Here is a 22,972-nt window from a genome sequence, read left to right as displayed (position 1 = left end):
AGTTTAATTCTGAGCCCAACTCATCATCCACCAGCAATTTCTACCCCAAATACCTAACTCTGAGGTCTATTCCTACCTTACCAGCTTTTGGATTGACAGTTTCATCTTTATGTCCTATAGGCATATAGGACATGTCTAAATATGTCTAAAATGGAACTCACTATTCCACCTCCCCCCCCCAACTTGTTCTTTTAATCCTACTGCACCTGTACCCCAACCCCTGCAAATTTTCCTGTTTTTATGGAGAGAAATCTACCATCCTTCCAGTCACCCAGGTTTACAACCACAGAGTTATCCTGGGCTCTCTACTCTTCCTCACAACTAATTTCTTGTGAAACCTTGGCAATTCTATAGCCTCAACCTCTCTCACATCTGTTCTCTTTCCTCAATTCATGTGGTCACCACCCTAGTTCAGGATATCATAGTATCTCACCTGGATGATTGCAATAGTTTTTAATTTTGGCTCCCTGCTTTCAGTTTACTTTCTCTCTTTTAAACTAAATTTTATTCATCATTCAGCAAAAATCTACTTTATATTTCTCACCCTACCCCAACTGAGAAAAACAAAACTCCCATTACAAACGTGTATCATCAAGCAAAATAAATTTCTTCAATGCCTAGGTTGAGAAGTAAATAAAAAAGACTCATTGTGCACTGAATCTTCCACTTGTCCCTCAGGAAGTGGGTAGTACATTTTATCATTAGTATTTTGTAATCTTGGTTGATGATTATACCCCTCAGAGTTTCAAAGCCTTTCAAAGTTGTTTGATTTTACAATATTGTTTCATTGTACAAATTGTTCCCTTAGTTATGCATACTTCGCTTTGCATCAGTTCACTGGAGTTTTCACAGGTTTTTCTAAAACCATTCCCTTCATCATTTCTTACTGAACAATAGTATTCATTCACATGTATATACAATAACTTATTCAGCCCTTCCCTGATTGATTGGCACCCTCTTGGTTTCCAAATCTTTGCCAACTCAAAAAGCATTTTTGTACATCCTTAGAGTTTATTTTGCTTAGGACTCATCCTTCTCTCTATTTATCATCCTTCTAATTCTCTCTTATCCCCCACTGTCACCTTCTACCCCTAGCCTTTTTTCCTATGTCCCTGTGGAGGGAAATGTATTTCTGGACCCACCTGTGTGTGCATGTGCATTCCCTCCTTTGACCTGGTGAGAATGGGGTTTAGGTGTCAGCTGCTTCCCCTAACATTTCCTCATTATTTATTGTGCATCTTGATTATGTGAGTTATTTTCCCAAAATAATTTGCCTTAGAGGCAGCTGGGTGACTGGGCAGATGGAGTGCTGAGCCTGGAGTCAGAAAGAGCTGAATCCAAAGAAAAGTTTCAGACACTATTAGCTGTGTGACCTTGGGTCAATTCTAACCTTTCTCCCCTTTTCCATTTACACTCCTCTTCCCCTCCCTTTCAATTCTTTTAAGATTATCAGGACATATCAGATACACTTCCAGGCCTTTGGTATGATTAGATGCCCACTATGACCCTCTGCTAGTGATAGAATTCAGGGGACACATGTATTATCTCCCCATATCAGAAAGTAAACATTTTATCATTTATGATTGTTCGTTTATCTTTACCTTTTTATATTTCTCTTGACTCTTATTTTTGCATTTCAAAGTTTCAACCTAGGTCTGTCTGTCTGTCTATCCATCTATCTATTTCTATCTATCTAGGCACACATGTACACACATGCATATTTACATACACATATTTTATTTCCCCCATTACATGTTAAAACAATTTTTAACAATGTATTAAAGTTTTGAGTTCCAATTCTATCACTCTTTTCCTTCTTCCCCTCCCCCTGCCTGAGGTGGTAAACAGATAGAGGTTACACATGTGCAATCATGTAAAACTTTCCATATTAGTCATTTTGTACAAGATGACTCAAATAATGACAGAAAGAAAGTGAAAAATAGCATGCTTCAGACTGTATTCAGACAATATTAATTCTTTCTCTACAGGTGGATAGTATGCTTCACCATTAGTCCTTTTGAATTGTCTTGGATCATTGTACTGAGGAGAGTAGCCAAATCATTCACAGTTCTTCATTGTATAATATGGCAGTTACTATGTACAGCGTACTCCTGGTTCTGCTCACTTTACTTTGCGTCAGTTCATGTAAGTCTTTCCAGGTTTTTTTTTTTTTAACTTATCTTGCTTGTCATTTCTTATAGCCCATGAATAATTCCGTCACTATCATATACCATGGTTTATTTAACCATGCCTCAATTGATGGGTATCCCTTTGATTTCCAATTCTTAGCCACCACAAAAAGACTTGCTACAAATATTTTATACAAATAGATTCTTTTTCCCTTTTTTGATATGTTTGGGATGTATCAATCTAGGTCTTTTCATTAGAAATGCTTGGAAGTCCTTTATTACATTAAGAGAAGGGAAGGGAATATTACATAGTATTAAACATCTCATTTGATTAAAGGTCCACTTCCCACACTCCCCCATCTCTTCTCCCCCTCTCCAAGATTATATACAGTTTTGCTCCAAGATTGTGTGCAATTTTGCTGGGTAAATTATTCTTGGCCTATATCCTTTGCCTTCTGTAATATTGTTTCTCAAATTTTGTGATTTTTTATAAAGGTAACTGCTAAATCATGTATGATAATGAATGTGGCTCCTCAGCATTCGAATTCATTGTACTTCTTTTGAAGGCAATACACAGTATTTCTGACTATGGGAAATAATTTAGATTATACAGCTGCAACTTTTGACGTATACTAATTTAACTTATCTGAATGAAGTATTTTTTTCTTAAATCTGGAAACTCTGGATTTTTGTAATGATGTTCCTTAGAGTTTTCATTTTTTTTTAGGAGATAATGAGCGGATTCTTTCTATTTCTATTTTGTCCTATAGTTCTAGACATAAAACAATTCTTTATTCAACCTAATTCAGTATCAGTTATGAGATTAAATGCTATTTTTAAAACAAGAATTTTAAAAACTACAGCATAATCAGTAAGGTAGTAACTTAAGTCACTAAACTTAAGCAGCTTCACAGTTGTTATGTACATTTTTGGCTACTTTAAAAGAACATAACTATCTTGAAAAAATTTTTCTATTAGTTTTCATTGTGTTTTGTAGAAAAAATTCAAAACAGTAAAGTAACCAGAAATAAATACAGCAAAGGAAATGGGGAAAAAACCTGAAAAACAATGTTCACCCACTCCCAAATCACTAATTAGTTTTCATCATCCTTTCAAATCTCACCTTACTAACTTTTCTTACCTCTCAGCTTTACCTTTTTCATGTTCTGTGTAAGCACTTTAAGAGACTGCTCAGAAAATGCCATTGTGACCTGGAGGAGATATTTAAATTTTGAAGGGCCATTGTTCCTTTAGTTGGAGAATTGCCACATTTCTCTAATGACTCCCCATAATTAGAGGACACATGTCTTGTTGCTTTTAATTGTTCTGAGGTTCATGCTGGAGCTGAGGGTGGAGAGAGAATACCCAGACCCCATTGCTGTTCTTTTTCCAACCACCCCAATATCCACTTATCAGGGCTGACTCTCCCCTGGAATTCTAGAAGGAACCCCAACCATTATTAATTACTCTGAGGAGTCAGGTAACATCCTAGGTATTAAACGTGAGTGAATTAATACATTTTTATCTTTAGGGTAAAGACCACTGAAAAGCTATTCTTTATGAATATTTTCTATTTTTTTTCTTGAAAATTAAAAGGAAAATTAGTATACGTCAAAAGTTGCAGCTGTATAATCTAAATTATTTCCCATAGTCAGAAATACTGTGTATTGCCTTCAAAAGAAGTACAATTTTTGAATTTCACATACAATTTCTTTATCTTCTTCCATTAGTAATTACAGCTTTTGAATACACAATGGCCATTATGTACACACAACACCATTTCTATACATTTTTATATTACCTCAATATTTATTATATTCATGCTATAGAAAAGATTTGTCTTTAATTATATACATTATTCCAATCCAACATTGTTCATGCTTTAGCCAATTTATTTCTGAAAATAAGGGAAAATATTTACTGTTTTTCACACATTACATATGCTACCGTGAAGAAGAAAATACAGAAAAAATTGTTATGTAAGAGATAATTTTTAAAGCATTTTATTTTATTCAATGAAAACAACAAAAAATCTATTTGAATGGAAGGATGATATAAAAGCCACTCACTGCTTAAAAGAAGCTCAAAATGAACAATTTTCTTTGGAAAATGGCTATGTCAACCAACAAAATAAAGATGTAATCATCACAGCCTCAATCACAAGATGACTGGTGACTAAACTCTAAAACTATTACCTTTTATCTTCTACAATCCATCGGGTTTTGTCCAAAGCATTGATCTTTTTTTTTATTTTTAATTTTATTTTTCAAATGCTTCATAAATTTCTGATTTATATCATTCATTTCCGCCAGATTTTGAGTTACAAATTTTCTCCCCGATGTTCCCCTACCCACCACCCCAAAATAGCAGTCCCACAGGATATTCCCTCCTACAATCTGCTCCCTCCCATATTTTCTCCCATACCCCCTCTCGACTTTTCCAGTGGATCTCCATGCCCCAGTGCCTGTACATCTTATTTCCCAATTACATGTAAAATAATATTAATAATAGGATATATATGTATATATTTGAATATTTGATTTTAAAACTTTGAATTCCAGATTCATTCCCTTCCTCCCTTGACACCCACTGGGAAGACAAGCAGTTCAACATAGGTTGTACATGTGTGGCTAATGCAAAACAATAACATAGTAGATATATTGTAAAAGACTGACTATAGTTCCCTCCCTCCTATCCCACCTCCCACTTGTTCTATTCTCTGCTTTGATTCCATCCCTTTTCAAAAGTAGGTGCTTCCAACTTCCCTCCCCCCTAGCCTGCCCTCCCTTCCCTCATCCCCCCCCCTCCCCCCCCCCCCCCTTACTCTCCTGGAGGGTGAGATACCCTATTTAGTGTGTATTTCATTCCCTCCTCAGGTCAAATTCAATGGGAATAAGGTTGACCCATTCCCTTTTGCCTTCCCATTATTCCCCTCCACTGTAACTATTTTCCCTTGCCTCTTCTATATGAGATAGTTTACCCCATTCTGTCTCTCCCCATCTCCTCTCATTATATTCCTCTCTCACCTCTTAATTTCACCTTTTAAGTATCATCCCTTCCTATTAAATTGGTCCTGTGCCCTCTATCTATGTATACCTGTAAACATATATACACACATTCACATATGTATTCATATGCCCATATACCCTCATATATAGACATATATATATTTCTATTCTCTTCAACTACTGAGAAAAGTTTCATCAGTTACAATTATTGTTTTTCCATGTAGGAATGTTAAGAGTTCAACTTTGATAAGTTCTTTATGATTTCTTTTCCCTGTTTACCTTCTCATGCTTCTCTTGCTTCTTGTATCTTAATGTCAAATTTTCTATTCAATTCTGTTTTTTTTTTTTCCAGCAAGTATGTTTGAAAGTCCTCTATTCCACTGAATGACCATATTTTCCCCTGAAACATGATACTCAGTTTTGCTGGGTAGGTGACTCTTGGTTTTAATCCCAGCTCCTTTGACCTCTGGAATATCATATTCCAAGCCCTTCAATCCCTCAGTGTAGAAGCTGCCAGATCCTGGGTTATCCTAATTGCATTTCCATAATATTCAAATTGTTTCTTCCTGGCTGCTTGTAATATTCTCTCCTTGAGCTGGGAATTCTGGAACCTGGCTATAATATTCCTAGGAGTTTTCTTTTTGAGATCTTTATCAGGAGGGGATTGGTGGATTCTTTCAACCTCCATTTTGCCTTCTGGTTCTAAAACATCAGGGCAATTTTCTTTGAGAACTTCCTGGAGGATGATTTCTAGGTTCTTACTTTGATCATGGCTTTCAGGTAGCCCAATAATTTTTAAATTATCTCTCCTGGATCTATTTTCCAGGTCAGTGGTTTTTCCCATGAGATATTTCACATTGCCTTCTATTCTTTCATTTGTTTGGATCTGTTTAACAGCATCTTGATTTCTCATAAAGTCATTGGCTTCCATTTGCTCCAATCTAATTCTGAAGCAATGGTTCTCCTCATTGAGCTTTTGAGATTCTTTTTCCATCTGGAAAATTTGGATTTTTAAGGCATTCTTCTCCTCATTGCCTTTTTGAGACTCTTTTGCCATTTGAGTTAGTCTATTTTTCAAGCTGTGATTTTCCTCAGTCAGGCTGTTGACTCTCATTTCATAATTTTCTTGCATCATTCTCATTTCCCTTCCCAATTTTTCCTCCACTTCTCTTATCTGCTTCTTAAGGTCATCTATGGCCTGTAACCAGCTCATATTTACCTTTGAAGCTTTTGGTGCAGGAGTTCTGACTTTACTGTCCTCCTCCTGTTCCATGCTTTGCACCTTTTTGTCCCCCAAATAGGAGTGTAATGTTGCAATCTTCTGTCTGCTTTGTTTCCTTTGCCTGGTCACGTCTCCCCTCAGTTGCTTGACCCCTGGGCTTTTTGCCACGGTAGGACTCTGCCACCAGACAGGGGAGCTTTTGTCCCAAATGCTGGGGTTTTCTCAGCTGCCAGAGTTATTAGATGGGTGCCCTCTCTGAGGTCTCCACACAGTCTGGCAAGCTGGACACACACCCCAGGACCTCCACCCTAGACTGCAATCCAGATCCAAGAAGGTTAAAGCAAGAGTGATTACCCCTCAGACTGGTGCTTGGTCCACCTACACTCTGCAGGTCAGGAGCTGAAGCTGCCACATGGTGCTGGCTGGCTTTGCTGGTGTCTCAGAGGCTTCTTGCCCTGGGGGCAAAAGCCATACACTCCCACTTACTGGGTCCCAAAGTCCAGACTGCACTGACCTCTCACTTTGTCCTTTGCATCTATGTGTTGATAAATCTGGAAACAGCCACAGCTGCTGCTGATCTGGAGTCCCTCGGACTCCTGGTCAGGCCCTCCCTGGGGCTCAAGCCTTGGTGTGGGGCTGGGCTCAGCTCCCAGTGTGCTGCGCTGGCCCATTCTTGAGGGCCTGTAGGGCTGTCCTCACTGGGAGGTTAGCTTCTCTGTGTCATTTTGTGGGTTCTGCAGCTCCAAAGCTTGTTTAGAATCCCCTTTTTATATGGATTGGGGAAGGTGGAAGCTGGAGCCACGGGGAGGTCGTGTTTCCACCCAAAGCATTGATCTTAATGTCTTCTGGAGATTCAGTATCAATGCCTGGCATTCACATTTTTAATGTCCATCTCCTCATTGCTAAAGATAGCTGGCTCCACGCCTCTCCTGAATTGACTTCTCTTTTCATCTTCAAGTCCCTCTTACTACTTCTTGGTGGAGAACAAAGGGAAAGTATAACTTGGCAATTGCTTCTCTGTGCTCAAATGACATGTAGGGTTATAGTCCATTACTGTAGCAATTTCTAGAATTAAGTATTTAAAAATGGAAGATTTTAATGTCATAAGGTGCTGATGATGTGATGTAATTTAGATAGATTGTTGCATAGTCAGGACTATATAAGGAAGTACTATATAATGAAGAATGCCGATATCACATAGATTTGGAAGCAACAGAGTGAACGAGAAGTGCTGTGAATTTTCATATATTTTAGAGGATATTATATTGTTTGAAAAATATTCAAAAAAATCTAGGTTGTTCATGTAGATAAACAATTGATTGTTTTCATACATTTTTGGTTTCATATCTATTTCATAACTCAAAGTGATTTTCTATTTCTTCCATATTAACACTTCTATTTTCTCCATATTAACAAATGTTCTTTTTCTGAAGTTAGATTATTTGCTCAAATAACTAATCCTCCTACAATATCCTTATTGTTGAGTTGATTCTGTGTAAGAAAGTAGTGAACATACAAATGTACGAAAGAAGCATTTGCATGCAATAGGCTGTGCCCTCTTTAATAACTGTACAATTTGATCTTTACACTTCTATACTGGGAAAACACAAACAAAACCCAGTATTTATCATGCTAAGAAAATGGTTCCGATGACTACCATGAAGGAAGTACATATAAAACATTGAAAACAAATCACATTCTTAGGTTCTGTGATTACTGAGAGGATTTCCCCTGCCAGGTGCTTTATTATATGACTTAAAAATAAAGGAGCATGGGGAAGCTAGGTGGTGGAGTGAATAGAACACTGGCCCTGGAGTCAGCGGGACTTGAGTTCAAATGCGACCTCAGACACTTATCACAAAAAACTAATTGTGTGACCTTGGGCAAGTTACTTAACCCCAATTGTCCTACCTTACCCCCCTCCAAAAAGCAAAATATACATATGAGCAGTGGCTTATCACAAGTCTCCACTACTGTGCAGTAATGATGGTATCAGAACACCACAACAGACTCTCAGATGAGGTGGTTGAATGATGGGACGTCACACCCTCATGCTTCTTCTTGCTCTGTATAATTAAGAATTTTGCGGTGTGCTTGATGCAAATATTGTTGGTGTCTGAAATGAACCTTAAATACTCCTTTTATGGCAACAAAAGCAATTCTACCCAAGATTGTCCTTTGTGGGTTAGAAGTAACACTACTGAACATGATTTCCAACTATCATAGCAATAGTAGGAAAGACAAGACCTCCACACAAAATTTGAGTAATAGAAACAAGATCTGCTAAAGGATTTGCCTCAGCTGGAATATGAGGAACAGGACATCCAAATTCCTGGAATTTGTTCAAAATCTTTAGTACATTAGAGTGTTTGTGCCACTATATAAGAACATAGTCTTTCCAGTGAATTATCTCACTTAATATTAGCATAACAGGAATAGTAAGAAGTCCAATTAAAAGGAATAAAGGATCAACTCTTTCCATAAGATCCAAACCTTCTTTATGGCCTAACTTCTTCATCACTGTCACAGCACCAAAAATCACAACAATCCAATAGATAGAGCCAACCATTATTTCTGCTGCAGCAAATGGACAAGCTTTTGAGATCAGTCTATCTGCAAGATCCAAGATGTATACAACTGGACCCAACTTTGGAAATACCATTAAGTATTCTGCATTGTATTGAGGACATGCCACTCATGCTGTACTATTTTCTCTTTGTTTTTCATCTACCCAGCATTGTAGACAAGCCTGGTGAACCCATTTTGTAGATCCTCTGTACCTGCATGGTCTTACCTATTCAGCTATTCCATCATCTTCATCAGTAGCAAAACATGCTGAGCAATTTTTATTTTATAGTGTTACAGACTCTATTCCCTTTCCTTTTCTGGAACTCTGAACATCTGTTCTTATCCAGTACTAGGGCTCATCTCTGTTATTCTATCATCTTTCAAAGAGTGGTGACAATGGTTCAGCAATCACATTTTCCAGTTCTTCAGCACTCTGGGACCTAGTTCATCTGTCCAGCAGCAACATGGGCATCAGTCCATTCTATAGTTCTAAAAGATCTGGGCAGTATTCTCTTTTGATTTCTTGAAATATGATATCTTGAGTTTTTTGGGGGTCATAGCTTTCAAATAGTTTAATGATCACTAAATATTCTCTACTTGATCTCTTTAACAGGTCAGTTGTTTTTGAGATAATTACCTTCTATTTTTTCAGTCTTCTGACTTTGTTTTAATGTCTCTTGTTGTCTCTTGGAGTCATTGACTTCTTTTTGTCTATTCTAATTTTCAGAGAATTTGCTACTTAAGTGTTTTTTTCTTTCTTTCTTTTTTTTCAACCTCTTATGCCAAGCTGCTAATTCCTTTTCAAATTCTTCTATAGCTCTCATTTCTTTTCCATTTTTTTCATTTCATTTATTTAAAAAAATAACTTTTAAAAAATGTCTTGTTTCATTTCTTCCGGTTGAATTCCCTCATTTTACAGATGAAGAACTGAGGATCAGAGAAATTATGTAACTTACTCAAGATCATATAGGTAGGAAGTTGCAGAACTGGAATGGACCTTAGTGATGAGGCTCTATAGAGTTCTGGTGCTTCAGGCAATCAGTATAATATCTTCAAATAGGGTTATCTGAAGGACCTCACCATCTATAGGAAATCCTTCTTCCTTTTGGACCCTGTGTAGGACATACCTTCCTGATGCCACTACAAGGACCAATAGATTTCTGTGTCAACCCAAAGCACCAAATCCCTCAGCATTGAGCTGAAGTACTCGTTGATCACTGTAAATGGGCCCAGGAAACTTGGCTCAGTTTTGTTTATACTCTGTTTATACTTCATTGTGTATGGAAGAATGCTGATTATCATATCTATATCCATTTCTCTATCTATCTAATATCTATCTAATCTTCTCCTTCCTGATATTTAAAAAAAAATGAATTCTAAGTCCTTTCTTTTCTAATTCTAAGAGTAGATTAGTTCCAGAATAGGTTCCTTAGGGTGTATTTTGTGATGAAAAAAGATTTTTATAGAGATGATGATGATTCAGTTCCATTTTTTTTGTTTATTTGTTACCCTACCACCAGTTTCATCTGGGATGACCTGGCAGTTGGGTCTCATGACAAACTTTCAGTAGACTAGTTTTCGTTTCCTCTGTTTTTCACTATTCTGTGAGGCAATACTGCTCATAAATCTCCCACCCTTCCCCTCTGTGGTGTTTTACAAATGTGCTTATATTTCAAACTGGTGTTGCCTTTGGCTAACATATTTTTCTGCTTGGCAGAGATCTTGGCAAGGAGATCAAATATTTGTAGCTTGACTGGTTCTGGGCCCTTATGACTTTCACATTATGGTCACTGCCTTATATTGGTTAAATTTCTTTTTCAAATGTATTTATTTACTTTTAGTTTACAATGTTGAGTTCCACAACCCCTTAACTTCCAAATTTTCTCCCCCTCCCTCTTTCCTCCCTTTCCCTCCTCCCATGGCGGCATGCAATCTGATATAGGTTCTACAAATAACATTGGTTAAACTTTTGCAGGAAGTAGTGAAGCTCAAGGTCAATTTTGTTGCCTTTTTCCTTCTTCCATATTTACACAGCATTCTTCAGAACCTGAAGAGGCTGTTAGGAGCATAGTAGCAATAAGAAGTCACAGGTATGTGTCTTAAAAATGAACTGAATATAATAAAGGAAAAAAGTGCATTTTTCCAAATGGTGTCTGGGGATTGTGCCATATTATATATACTGTTACTAAGAACTTGAAGAAGTTATTGGGAAAGGAATGGGGATTAAGGGTAATGAAACAAAGACAGCTTATTCCTAAAAACTACATTTAGAAAATGCTTAGTAAAATATCCAAGCAAAATTTTTCATTTGAATTTCTTGTGGCTATGTTATCAATGGGGTTAAGCTAGATGGCACAGTGGATAAAGTGCTGAGCCTGAAGTCAGGAAGACTCATCTTTCTAAGTTCAAATCTAGCCTCTTACTGACATTTACTAGCTGTGTGACTCTGTGCAAATCACTTAACCCCTGTTTGCCTCAATTTCCTCATCTGTAAAATGAGGTAGAGAAGGAAATGGCAAACCATTCCAATATCTTTGCCAAGAAAACCCCAAATGTGGTCATCAAGAGTTAGAGAGAGCTGAAGCTATTGAAAAGCAACAATAACAACAACATTAATAGTACTATAGGAATAGAATTAATTCAAACTCTACCTGCAGTATAACTTCCTCTTATTTCTCTTACCCCATAACAACCATAAGGGTATGTTTTTCAGGAAACAGAGATAGAAGAAAGTCTCAGGCGGAGGCTTCTCTGGGCACTGCATATCCCAGATTCATTGCCTTTGGAAATTCTGACGCTTGGGACTATGGGAAGCTTTGTGACCATGTACAGCGATGTTTTTTTAGGAGCTTTTTCCTTCTTTCCCCTCCTACTGATCATTGAAAATCTTCATAGTTCATTGCAGCTTTGGAGTATTCTCTAAGACTCATCTATGGACCAGGATATGCCATGCCAAAAAGAACCTGTTGGGAGCTGAACCAGAGACTCTTGGAGTAACAGATTCTTTTGCCACCAATCTTGTGGCCTAGACAGACTTCAGCCATGGGAAAATCCAAAAGGCCATCCAAAACCACATACCATTCAAAGTAGTAGGTGGAGCATGACAGTACGAAGTAATCTTGGCACCATATAGATAACAGGGAAGAGAAGTGGAGAAAGACTAATCTAGGAGATTAATATCTTTTTCCAGGAGGCAAAGAGAAAATCAAAGTCCATACAAAGGAATGATGCTTCCTTGAAAGCCCAGCTCATTGTCACCTCCTACATGAGTCTTTTTCTGATTTCCCTAATTATTAGCACCCTCTGCTTCTTGAAGTTGTTTTGTCTATACCTTGCACTGACTTCCGTATACACATGTTGTATCCCTAACATAACATAAGCTCTTTGAGGCCAAGGACTATTTAGCTTTTGGTTTTGGGTCCCCTGTGCCTAGCACAGTATCTTATCCATAGTAGGTTCTTAATAAATGTCCATTTATTATCACTAATTCTAATAATAAATTACAAAAAGCAGTCATTTTATCTACCTATATGAAAATCTTCATAACATTAAATATAAAAGAATAGTGACTTGTCCCAGGATGATTTCTATTTTAATTTCACCAAAAAAAGGAGTGAAGATTGAAGCTAGAATAATAGTGTATCAATATAGCATCACTATGCAGTTTATAAAGCACTTTATATATATCTTATTTGAATCTCACAACAGTCCTTTGAGATGGACAATTCAAGTATCACCCCCACTTTGCAGGTGAGGAAACTGAGACCTAAAGAGGTACAGTAACTTGCCCAAGGGCAGAGGTTGGGGAGGGGAAGGACTGAATTAGGCCTTGAGCCAGTTCTCCAATCCTCTGGGTCTGGCGCTCTTCCCATTAATACTTATATACAACGTAGCATATAGCATTTTTCTTTGTTGTTTGTTGCTTTTAAAGATGTAGTTTCACATATACATACATTATTTCCCCAAGATAAATAAGCTCTTCAAAGATAAGGACACTATTTTAAATTTTATTCACTTTTTTCATTTTTTATTCATTTTTTTAGAAAGTGTTAGATATTAGTTTTATTTTAACCAGTTTTCACAGATGAATATTTATTCTATAAAAACTTTAGGGGCAGCCAGGTAGCACAGCGAGTGAGAGCATTGGCTCCAGTATCGAGATGACCTGGGGATCAAATCTGGGCTCAGATACTCAGCACCACACCCAGAAATAACTGGCCATGTAACCTTGAGCAAGTTACTTAACCCTGATTGCTTAAAAAACAAAAAAAACAATAAAAACTTTATAGACTGTACAGTTTATATATAGTTCGATTACTGAACAAAAAAAGTAGGTCCCACAGATGCAAAAATGCTGTACCAATCCAAGGTAAGGGCAGATTTCTACACTGTAAAGCTCTCCACTGGGAAGGGGAGGTAGTCAGTTCCAAGTACAAATTTCAAAACTGTACAAAAACAAGGTTTGATTTTATTTCATTCTTCATACATTCAATACATTGCAAGCACAGATACCAACTAGGAATAGATATCTATAGTCAGGAATCAGTTACCACTCCTGAAAGGAATTCAAATATGTGTAATTACACAGGGCACTCATACACCATACTGTATTTAGTGTATACATAAGAAGCATTATATATCTAATATAAAGTAGTTTTTTGAAAGGAGTTTCTGTATTTAATAGTGTGCCAAAAGAATTTTACCTTATTAAATAAAATATGTTGTAAGTGAACCTAAAAATTATACTTTATGAACATAAATTTTGGGAGGTATAATGCATCAATTAAAACAGCAAATAGAAAAACAAAACTGTATATCAAGTAGTACTCTCACTCAGCAACAAGAAACACTTATGTAGTTATTCTTCAAAAAAGTCAGTGAAACTAATTACTTTTAAAACCCACTAAGACTAATATTACTTTCACACATAAGATATTTAGTGATTTCTTAATACTTCTAGAGACAGTGGTTTCTTCATGCTAACTGGGTAAGAATTGGACACATCTTCAAAAAAAAAAGGGCTTACTGAGTATAAATCCTGAATACACATTTAGTTTTGTAGATTATGTTCATCATCTGACTTCTCATTGGAGGGGTATAAACTAAAGCACAAGACTTATTTTGATTTACAAATTCTGTCTTCTCAGGTATTTACACCTTCTTGAAGACAAACTCAGCCAACATCTCTGATCTTACTGACTTAGTGAGAAGTCAAGTTATTCACCCAATATAAAATTCCTATTCATCAGACACCATACCAGGGGCTGAGGAAACAAGTCAATAAGCATTTATTAAAAGCCTCCTATGTGTTAGATAGCACGCTAAGTACTGGAAAGGAAACAAAATAAGACAATTATTAAAAACAAAACAAAAAACCAAAAATAAAACAAACAAAAAAAACCAAACAGTCCTTGCTTTCAAAGAGCTCAGATTAATGGGAGAGACAATATGTGAAACAACTGTGCGCAAATATAATATAGACAGGAAAAATTGGAGATCATCAGAAGAGGGAAAGGCAAAAGCACTAGAGCAACATGGCTTCTTGTAGAAAGGGGGATTTGAGCTGAGATCTGAAGGAAGTCAGGGAAGCCAGAAGCTGAGGGGGAAGAGAATTCTAGGCAGGGGAGACAGTCAATGAAAACACCTGGAGTGGGAAGATGGAATAGCAAGAAGGCCAGTGTCATTGGATTGCAGAGTAGGCATGCGTGCGTGCGTGCGTGCGTGCGTGCGTGCGTGCGTGTGTGAAGGGCTTTAAAAGCCAGACAGAGGATTTCATATCTGGTTGTGGAGGTAAAAGGAAGCCTCTGGAGTTTACTGAATGGGGTGGAGGGCATAGCATGGTCATACCTGTGGGGAGAGACTTGAGGCACAGAGACCAACTGGCAGGCTATTGCAATAATCTAAGATGAGGTAAATCAGCTGGCACCAGGACAGTGGGCAGCGTCAGAGAAGTATACTCATACAAAAGATGTTGTTAAGGTATAATTGACATGGCAACAGTTTTGTTATTATGGAGGTGAGAGAGAATGAAGAGTTGAGAATTACACCTAGGTTGTGAGCCTGGATGACTGGGAAGATGGTGGTACCCTCACCAATGAATGGGAAGTTAGGAAGAAGGAAGAGCTTGGGGGTAAAAATAATGGGTTCAATTTTGGACATGCTGAGCCCAAATACAAGAGGGAGGTAGTCTCTGACCTTAAGGATGTGGCAATCTAGACAATCTCCTTCCTCTGCTGTTTTAGGGTCAACGAGAGGATATTTGTAGTGGTATTTATTACTATTTTACTGCTGCCATTGATTTTCCATTTGATAGCAATGTCAGATCTTGGTTGTGTCAGTTTGTAGTACAGATTTATCAGTAGGCATGGTTATTAAAAAAAAAACTTTAGTCTTAAAATTTTTTAATATAGCTATTAGATGAAAGAAAGTACTGACAGTCATAGGAAATAACCTCTTAAGAGGAAATGATGAAGGGAGAGAGGAAGTTAGTGGGTACTACAAAAAGCTTGTCAGCAGTTTCATTCGAGAGTGATATAATTAGTGGCTTAAGATGCTGAGGCCTCAAAGAATCCACAAGAAAAAAATCCCTTCGTTATCCTTCCTCTTCCCTGCCTCCCCCCCCCCCCCCCCCAGCAAGACAAAAACATAGAACAAAATCGTGGATCATTACCTCATAATGTGTGGGTTAAGAGTTGCGGGGAGAGTCGAACGATAGGCAGTGATGCAGAGGGACAGCTCTTACTGTAACCAACTCTAGAGAAAATTCCAAACAGAATTATTGTCCTTAAACATACCAAGAACTATAGCCAGTAACTTACAGTTAGAAATTTTTAGGTAAAGGGAATGGTCAAAAACATCAGGACAATTCCCTCAGCCAGGAAAAGAAGGCTGTAAATCTTTGAAAACAGGACTCCTTATCAGTCTATGCAGATAGGGAATGAGCAGCTACTGTTTCCTTTCTACGACTTCTGGGTCAGTAGCCCTACTCTCCTTAGCTTAAAGATAGCTTGGCTTGGAGGTATCTTGGAATATAATATATGGAGACATCAGTGTAGAGTGGTAAAAAAGGCAGTGAGGTTCTATAGCCAGATGGCCTGAAGAAGTTGAATACCTCAGCCACTCACTAGCTATAGAACTTTGGGCAACTCAATTAAATTTTCTGGGCCTCTATTTCTTCATTTGTAGAATAATAGCTGACATTTATGTAGCACTTTAAGGACTACAGAGTGATTAACAAAGATGATCTCGTTTTATCCTCATGACCACTCTGGGAAGCAGGTGCTATTATCACCCACATTTTTTCTTTTTTTTTGCTTTCGGAGGGCAGTTGGGGTTAAGTGACTTGCCCAAGTTTTTGTGTTAAGTGTCTGAGGCTGGATTTGAACTCAGTTCCTCCTGACTCCAGGGCTGGTGCTTATCACCCACATTTTAGAGAAGAGGAAACCGAGCCTCAGAAAACCCAGGTAACTGGACCATTAAGATTACTTACAGCTAGTCCTTTTCTGCGTTGGGATTTGAACTAAGGTCTTCCTGGCTACAAGTCTGCTATTCTATCCACTAAGCCAAGGTGTCTCTCCAGAAGTGCTACCATAGCAAAGATAGGGGGACAGATTGAGGAGTTTTCCAGTTACCATAGTTAAGTGGGTATTTGGCTTTTTTAAATTATCTAGCGTTCACTAACTTCTGGCAGTTGTTCCTGGTGGTCATAACCTAGGGCTTATGACTGAGATGTGCAGGTAGAAATGATAAGACTTGGCAACTGATTGGATTTCGGGGTGGGAGATATGAAGGATATGAATGGGGGAAAAATTGAGGATTATTCTGTGATTGCAGATCTGGAAGACTGTAAAGATAATGATACTCTTAACCGAAACAGGGAAGAATATGAACCCCACCTACCTTTCCAACCTTATTTCCCCAAGTGTGTTCTATAGGCTAGCCAGACTGGCCTACTCATTTTATGTCAAACAGGACTTATCTTCGTTTCTATCATTCCTTCTTCCGGGAATACCTTTCTTTCACTTCTCTACCTAATAAACCCTAGCCATCCTTTAAGTTCTAATTTCAAAACCCACCTCATCAGTGAATCCTCCCTTGGCCATACTAGCGGGAAGTGATCTCTTTCTCTAGTGAATATCTATAGCACATCTTGTCTGCATCCACTCTTATGGTGCTAATCAAATATTTCCTTCTCCAGTAGTTATTTGTTCATTTTTTCCCACTCAACAAATATTTACTGGGTATGCTTGTGCTAGGCAATGTTCTAGCTACTGAGGTCAGATATGATGTTGAATAAGACATCATTCCTTGTTTGCAAGGACTTGCCAATCTAACAAGGGAGACAGGTCAGTTACACAAATAAATATATAAAATTATGATAAGTACACAAAAGAGGTAGGAAGAAAAAATACTGTGACAGTTCATAGGAGGGAGGGATCCCTCTGGGTTGGTTCTATTGGAAAAGACTTAATTGAGTAATGAAGCTATACTTTGAAAGATGGATAGAATTTTAACAGTTGGAAATAGTAGGGATTCTAGAGATAAGGGCTTGGCATTAGCTAAGACTCAGAGGCATGGGATTGGGAGCATTTTTAGGAATGATGAGTAATTCAGATTGCTTGGAGGTAGGGCATATGTAACAGAGCAGTGTTAGATAAGGCAGGAAGGGTAAGTTGGAATCAGATCATGGAGGGCTTTGAATATCACACTAAGCAATTTAGACTTTATGAGATAGGCAGTAGTGGACCACTGAAAGTTTCTGAGTGGAGAGATACATAATGAGAACAGTGTGTTGAGAAATTTCACCTGTCAGTGTTTTATACCATAGTATGTAGGAGGTGGGAAAGGGGTGAATAACAGATACTGGGGAGGATTTGCCAAGTGATTGGATGGGGGTGGGGTGAAATAGAGGAAGAAAGTCCTCTTGATTGTGAGATTTCGAAGATAAGTGATGGGGGTGGGGGTGGGAAAGGGAATGGTGGAACTATTTGCACAGAGTCTAGGCACTACTCTCTCCCTCCCGATCTTCTTAAGGGTACCAGACAATCCTGGGGGAGGCATGAAATCTAACCTGCCTGGCTTTCCAGGCAGTGAGGGTTGGAGTGAATCTGTGTCTTATCAAGAAGATAAATGGAATTTTTGTTGTTAAAGAAATAAAAATAAAAATAGGGAAGTCAGGTGAGGATACACATTACATTGCACTCAGTAAGTAGAATAGTTATTTGGAGATAGTCTTATTCATCTCCTTACTCCCCAATTAGATTGTAAGCTTCTAGAGTACATCTCTGTATGCTTGTCAGTGCCCCTAGCTAATGCCTTGCCCATATACTATCATGGGATCAAGAAAAGACTTTAGAGGTAGCCTAGTCCAGTCTCATTTTGCAGATGAGGAAACCAAAGTCCATGGATGCTCAGTAACTAGAACAAACTCAAACAGGTAACGAATAGCAGAGGTAGGTTTTGAACTCACTTTCTGACTCTGAAGCCAGCACTCATTCTACTAAACCATACTCATGGTTAATGGTGGGGTAGAGGCTCTGGGTAACCCCTTGAACTCTGACTAAATCTTCCCACTTGATGAAGCATTTGCCTGAGGCCATAAATTTTCATTATAGCTAGGCCCAAATCTCTGCTACTGTTAACCCAGCCTGGCCTTCCATTGTCCAGCTACTTCCCACCCTTGATCCTATCAAAATATCTATACCCAAATCTGTCACCCTTAAACTAGCCTATAGCTCTCCATAGTCTGTCATTTCCAGGTAGCCTTCAGCTATTTCCCACCCTTAATCTCATTGCTGGAGTCTGACCTCAGTACCCTCAAGATCCTCCTTAGACTCCTCCTCAAGAGCCTCCCCAAGCCCACCTCTAGACCACCCCTAAATCCTCCTACAATCTTTCTGTATATAAGATCCATCTTGCCTCCATGAAGGGACTGAGATTAAATCTAGCTCAGACTCAGTCTGTATCAGATTATTCTGGCCTGCCTGTCCAGTACAAGTGTCACAGATACTTAGGCTCCTTAAGAATCTACCCATTATGGCAAATCCTTAATAAACTTTGCTTTACTTTGGCTGAGAGAAGACTTGAGTTGAATTCATTCGGTAGGACCTGGCAAGTTGGTATTTTGCAGTCTTGTGCACCCCTAAACCTTAAACCTCAACAGTTAATGCTTTGTTTTGATTCTTCCTCAGCTTTTAGTAGTGTTAGACCCCTCAAACAACATAGTTGAACTCAATTAATTATCCCCTTCTCTGAGTCAATTAACCTGAAGTTATGTATATCATATGCTTCCCAAATAATTTACCCACCCCCTTAATCTTCTCGTCACTGATTACTATTCCCTGTTCTGATGTGTTCAAATAACTGATGAAGATGCTTTGGCTGAATATGGAGGAAGGTAACACTGGGGAAATCCACAGGGTGGAGGGGGAAGTGTCTAGGAACAGTGAGACTAAATTTGGATAGGGTTTTATAGCATCTCCATTTCCCAGTTTCTTCATTTACCCTCTTCCCAAAAATAGAGGGAGATACTTGATCAAATAAAAGGAGTCTGTCCTTTCTTTCCCAATCCTTACTCTTGCAGTCACTCAGTGGGGTAGGTAGATACAGTAATGGGAAAGGGACTCTTTCCTTCTCACTTTGCCTAGTACTGGCAAGCAACTACCAATTTGTCAACCATGTGGCTTACCTACCAATAGCTGCTTAATCTAGAAAGCTGCTGGGGATTTCCCTCTCCTCTACCCCTTTACTCTCATTACCATATCTCCCAGCTTTAAGACCCTGAGGGAGCATGGGACTTCCCTCTTTTGAGGCATCTTCCCCAAGCCCCACCCCCAGTGCTACAGTTCCCTATTTCTCAAACTCTAGCGCCTGGGGGTGGTAGGGATGGTTCTGTGATGGCAGAGGGGAAGGAGGTGAGAGTAAAAGGTGAGAGGGAGAAAAGTTCAATGAATGGGGGAAAAGGGAGAGAAAATCCCGTTCTATCAGTTCCACATAACTTTTAATCTACTTATGTACCTCCTCCCTCATTGCTGAGTCTGTGGGTGGGCAGTGATGAAGGAGAAGTTATGACATTCTCAAAGTTATTGTTTGTCCTTCGTTCTCAAAGAAGACCATGACACCATGATGCCGTGACTTGCAAGTGAGTTGGAATTAAGTGAGGGAGGGCTGTGCAAAGTCCCCAGCCTCACTCCCTCTGGAGCCATCTGGGTCCAGTGGTAAGATATAGATCAGAATGACTAAAGATGACCCTGGATGCAGTGGAAGACCTAGGCCTTTTTAAGCTAAGGTCTTTAATAGGTCTCAGTTTGACTGGGGCAATGCCCATTCAATTAATGTCAGGTAAGAAATGAGGCAAAGAATGGCCTCTTTGACCTAGTCCAAAAACAATCAATCTGGGAGGGGAAGAGCTTTAGGGTTTTGGATCAAATCAGAAACAATTGCTATTTCCACTCAGTTTGAGCCACCGGAGGCCAAACAACGACCAAGTGAGACTTGGGCTGGGACGTATTGTTGTTTAATCAATGAGAGCCAGAGTGATTTGGGTTTAAGGCATGGTCATTAAGAAAGAAATCTATCTGGTAAACCCAATATATTTTGTGAGGTTTCAGCTATCAAAATGTATATTTCTTTGGGAAGAGCATCTGTAGCTAATGATATAATTCCCTATGTGAACAGAGGGAGAGGAGGGAGGTAGAGGAAGAAAGGAGGGAAGAAGGAAGGAAGGAAGGAAGGAAGGAAGGAAGGAAGGAAGGAAGGAAGGAAGGAAGGAAGGAAGGAAGGAAGGAAGAAGGAAGGAAGGAAGGAAGAAGGAAGGAAGGAGCCATGTTGCTCAGCTGGAACTGGCCCAGCTGGGTCCTCAGTGAGACAGCTACTACTCCTCACAGGTTGTTGGGTCCTTCATGCTTGAAGAGGACCATGACATCATGATGCCATAACTAGCAGGTGAATTGGATTTAAGTGAGGCAGGGCTATTTGGAATCACTAGCCTCACTCTTTTCTCTGGAGTCATCTGGATCCAGTGGCAAGATATAGATGAGGATGACTGGAGATGGTCCTGGATGCAGTGGGAGTCCTTGGCCTTTTAAGCTTTTTTTCTTCAATGGGTCTCAGTTTGACTAACTCTCATAGAGTGAGGGAGAAGGAGGAGGAGGGAGAAAGGGAACTTCTTCATCACTGCTCCTCTGTATTTATCACAGCACTCTCCTCACTGTTTCAAGTTTTCCTCACCCTTAGCCCCTAGACCCCTTATTCTCTATCTCCCTAGCCTAATCCTTAATCCTCATGCTAGAGTTCCTACCTCATGTCTGCACCCTTGATGTTCCTAACCTCAATCTTATCCTCACCTAAAAGACTCTGCCTTAGGCCATAGGAGCCATCAGTGCCACCATAATAGGGAGTTTTGGGGGTAGGGAGTACAGGGAAGTCTTTGTTGCTGGAGCTTCAGTGAGGAGCTGTGTTCCTGGGTACCAAACTACTTTTCCTGCAGACACATTGTTGCACAGGACAGTTAATTCGTTAAGAGTACAATACCCCACTTTAGATATGTTTTGCAGGTTGGACTGGAAATGGAGAATCCTAGGATTTAGAAATAGAATAGGACTCAGAGATCATCTGGTCCAATTCTTTTGTTTTTTCAGAGGAGAAAATAGAGACCCAGGAAATTTAAGTGGCTTTCCCTAGACATCAGCCATCTTCATCGGAGCAAAGCTGGAGTCTTCTCAGTCCAAATTCAGTGTTCTTTTCACTAGATTCTGCCAAATTCAAAATTATTCCTCTATTTCTCTGTAAAAATTTTAAGCTTTTGGGGCACAGCCCTATTTCTAAATTGTGATATATTGTTAAAGTGCTGAGTTGCTGTGATAAGGGCTACTGAAAGGAATTTAGAGATAGCCATAGCCCATGCCACTAATCTCACAACCCAGGCCTAATAATAATTACTGACATTTCTATTGTGCTTTATTGTTGACAGAGTGCATTATTTTACTTTATCCTCAAAACAACCCTGTGAGGTAAGTACTCAAGGTATTACTTATTACTCAGATCACATGGATGAGAAAACTGAAGGTCAGATGGAGGTTATATGACTAGCTGTGGTCACAAAAGCTAATACTACCTTACTAGAGCGAAAGAATTAAAACCCAGATAAGGGGAATATTGATTTATAGTTGGAAGGGACCTTTAGGTTCATCTCTGATAATTCCCTCATTTTATAGATGAAGAACCTGCTGGTATATATACTGGTAGGTAATGGGTAGAGCTATGATTTATAGGCAACAAATAGCATGGTGGATAGAACGTTAGACATCGAGTCAGGAAGACCTGAGTACAAATCATGCCTCAAACACTTATTAGCTGGGGCAGCTAGGTGGTTCTGTGGATAGTGCATTGACCCTGGAGTCAGGAGGATCTGAGTTCAAATCCAGCCTCACACACTTGACACATTAACTCTGTGACCCTGGGCAAGTCACTTACCCTTGGCCTCAGTTTTCTCATCTATAAAACCTACTTCCAGGGTTATTGTGAGGATAAAATAAAATAATATTTATAAAGCTCTTTGTAAACCTTAAAGTGCTATATAAATGCCATTTTTGTTGTTGTTATTCAAACTCCAGTCCTTTGACTACAAATCCAGAATTCTTTCATTGTTCTACATTGCTCTGACTCCCACATCTGCTAATTCCAGATCTCTCCTAACTCTAAGACTAGTGTTTTTCTACAGAGTAGACCCAAGAATGGTTAAACTCAACATCTAAGCAGGTCTGCTCCAATGCGAGGGTTTGCTAGAGGTCTGCTCTAAATGCTAAAAACTTTGGAGTTGCCTTTGAAAATTTTGAAATAGCAAGTCCTCCAATTTCCATCCTTTTCTTTGATTTAAACCTACTAACATAGTAGAAGATATAGTTGGAATAGAACTTTGCAAAGAAACTTATAAACCCATCCCTGAGCGTAGTATGGACAAAATAAAATACTCAATTTAAAACACAGATCTGAGTGCCATCCCTCCCCCCCCCCCCCCCCCCCCCCCCCCTCCCCCCCCCCCCCCC

General features: G+C 38.9%; 1 long non-coding RNA gene and 1 pseudogene across 4 annotated transcripts in view; one reads left to right on the top strand and one right to left on the bottom strand.

Moving 5' to 3' along the window:
• The window catches only part of LOC138144018 (uncharacterized), a 192,238-nt gene that overhangs the window by 55,598 nt on the left and 113,668 nt on the right, over positions 1–22,972 (top strand). For 3 of the 4 annotated variants that reach the window (XR_011163848.1, XR_011163851.1, XR_011163849.1), the window contains exon 2: positions 1,989–2,145. The exons of the other annotated variant lie outside the window; for it this stretch is intronic. This is a non-coding gene — a long non-coding RNA (uncharacterized lncRNA). The remainder of the gene's footprint in view (positions 1–1,988; positions 2,146–22,972) is intronic. 4 annotated transcript variants of the gene reach the window in all.
• Positions 8,396–9,204, bottom strand: LOC138144005 (E3 ubiquitin-protein ligase MARCHF5-like; annotated as a pseudogene).

Source organism: Petaurus breviceps, unplaced genomic scaffold (genome assembly GCF_028583685.1).
Source record: "Petaurus breviceps papuanus isolate PSGF00001 unplaced genomic scaffold, PetGlider_PUasm1.0 90683, whole genome shotgun sequence".
NCBI lineage: Eukaryota > Metazoa > Chordata > Mammalia > Diprotodontia > Petauridae > Petaurus > Petaurus breviceps.
This window is presented reverse-complemented; position numbering and strand designations above follow the sequence as displayed.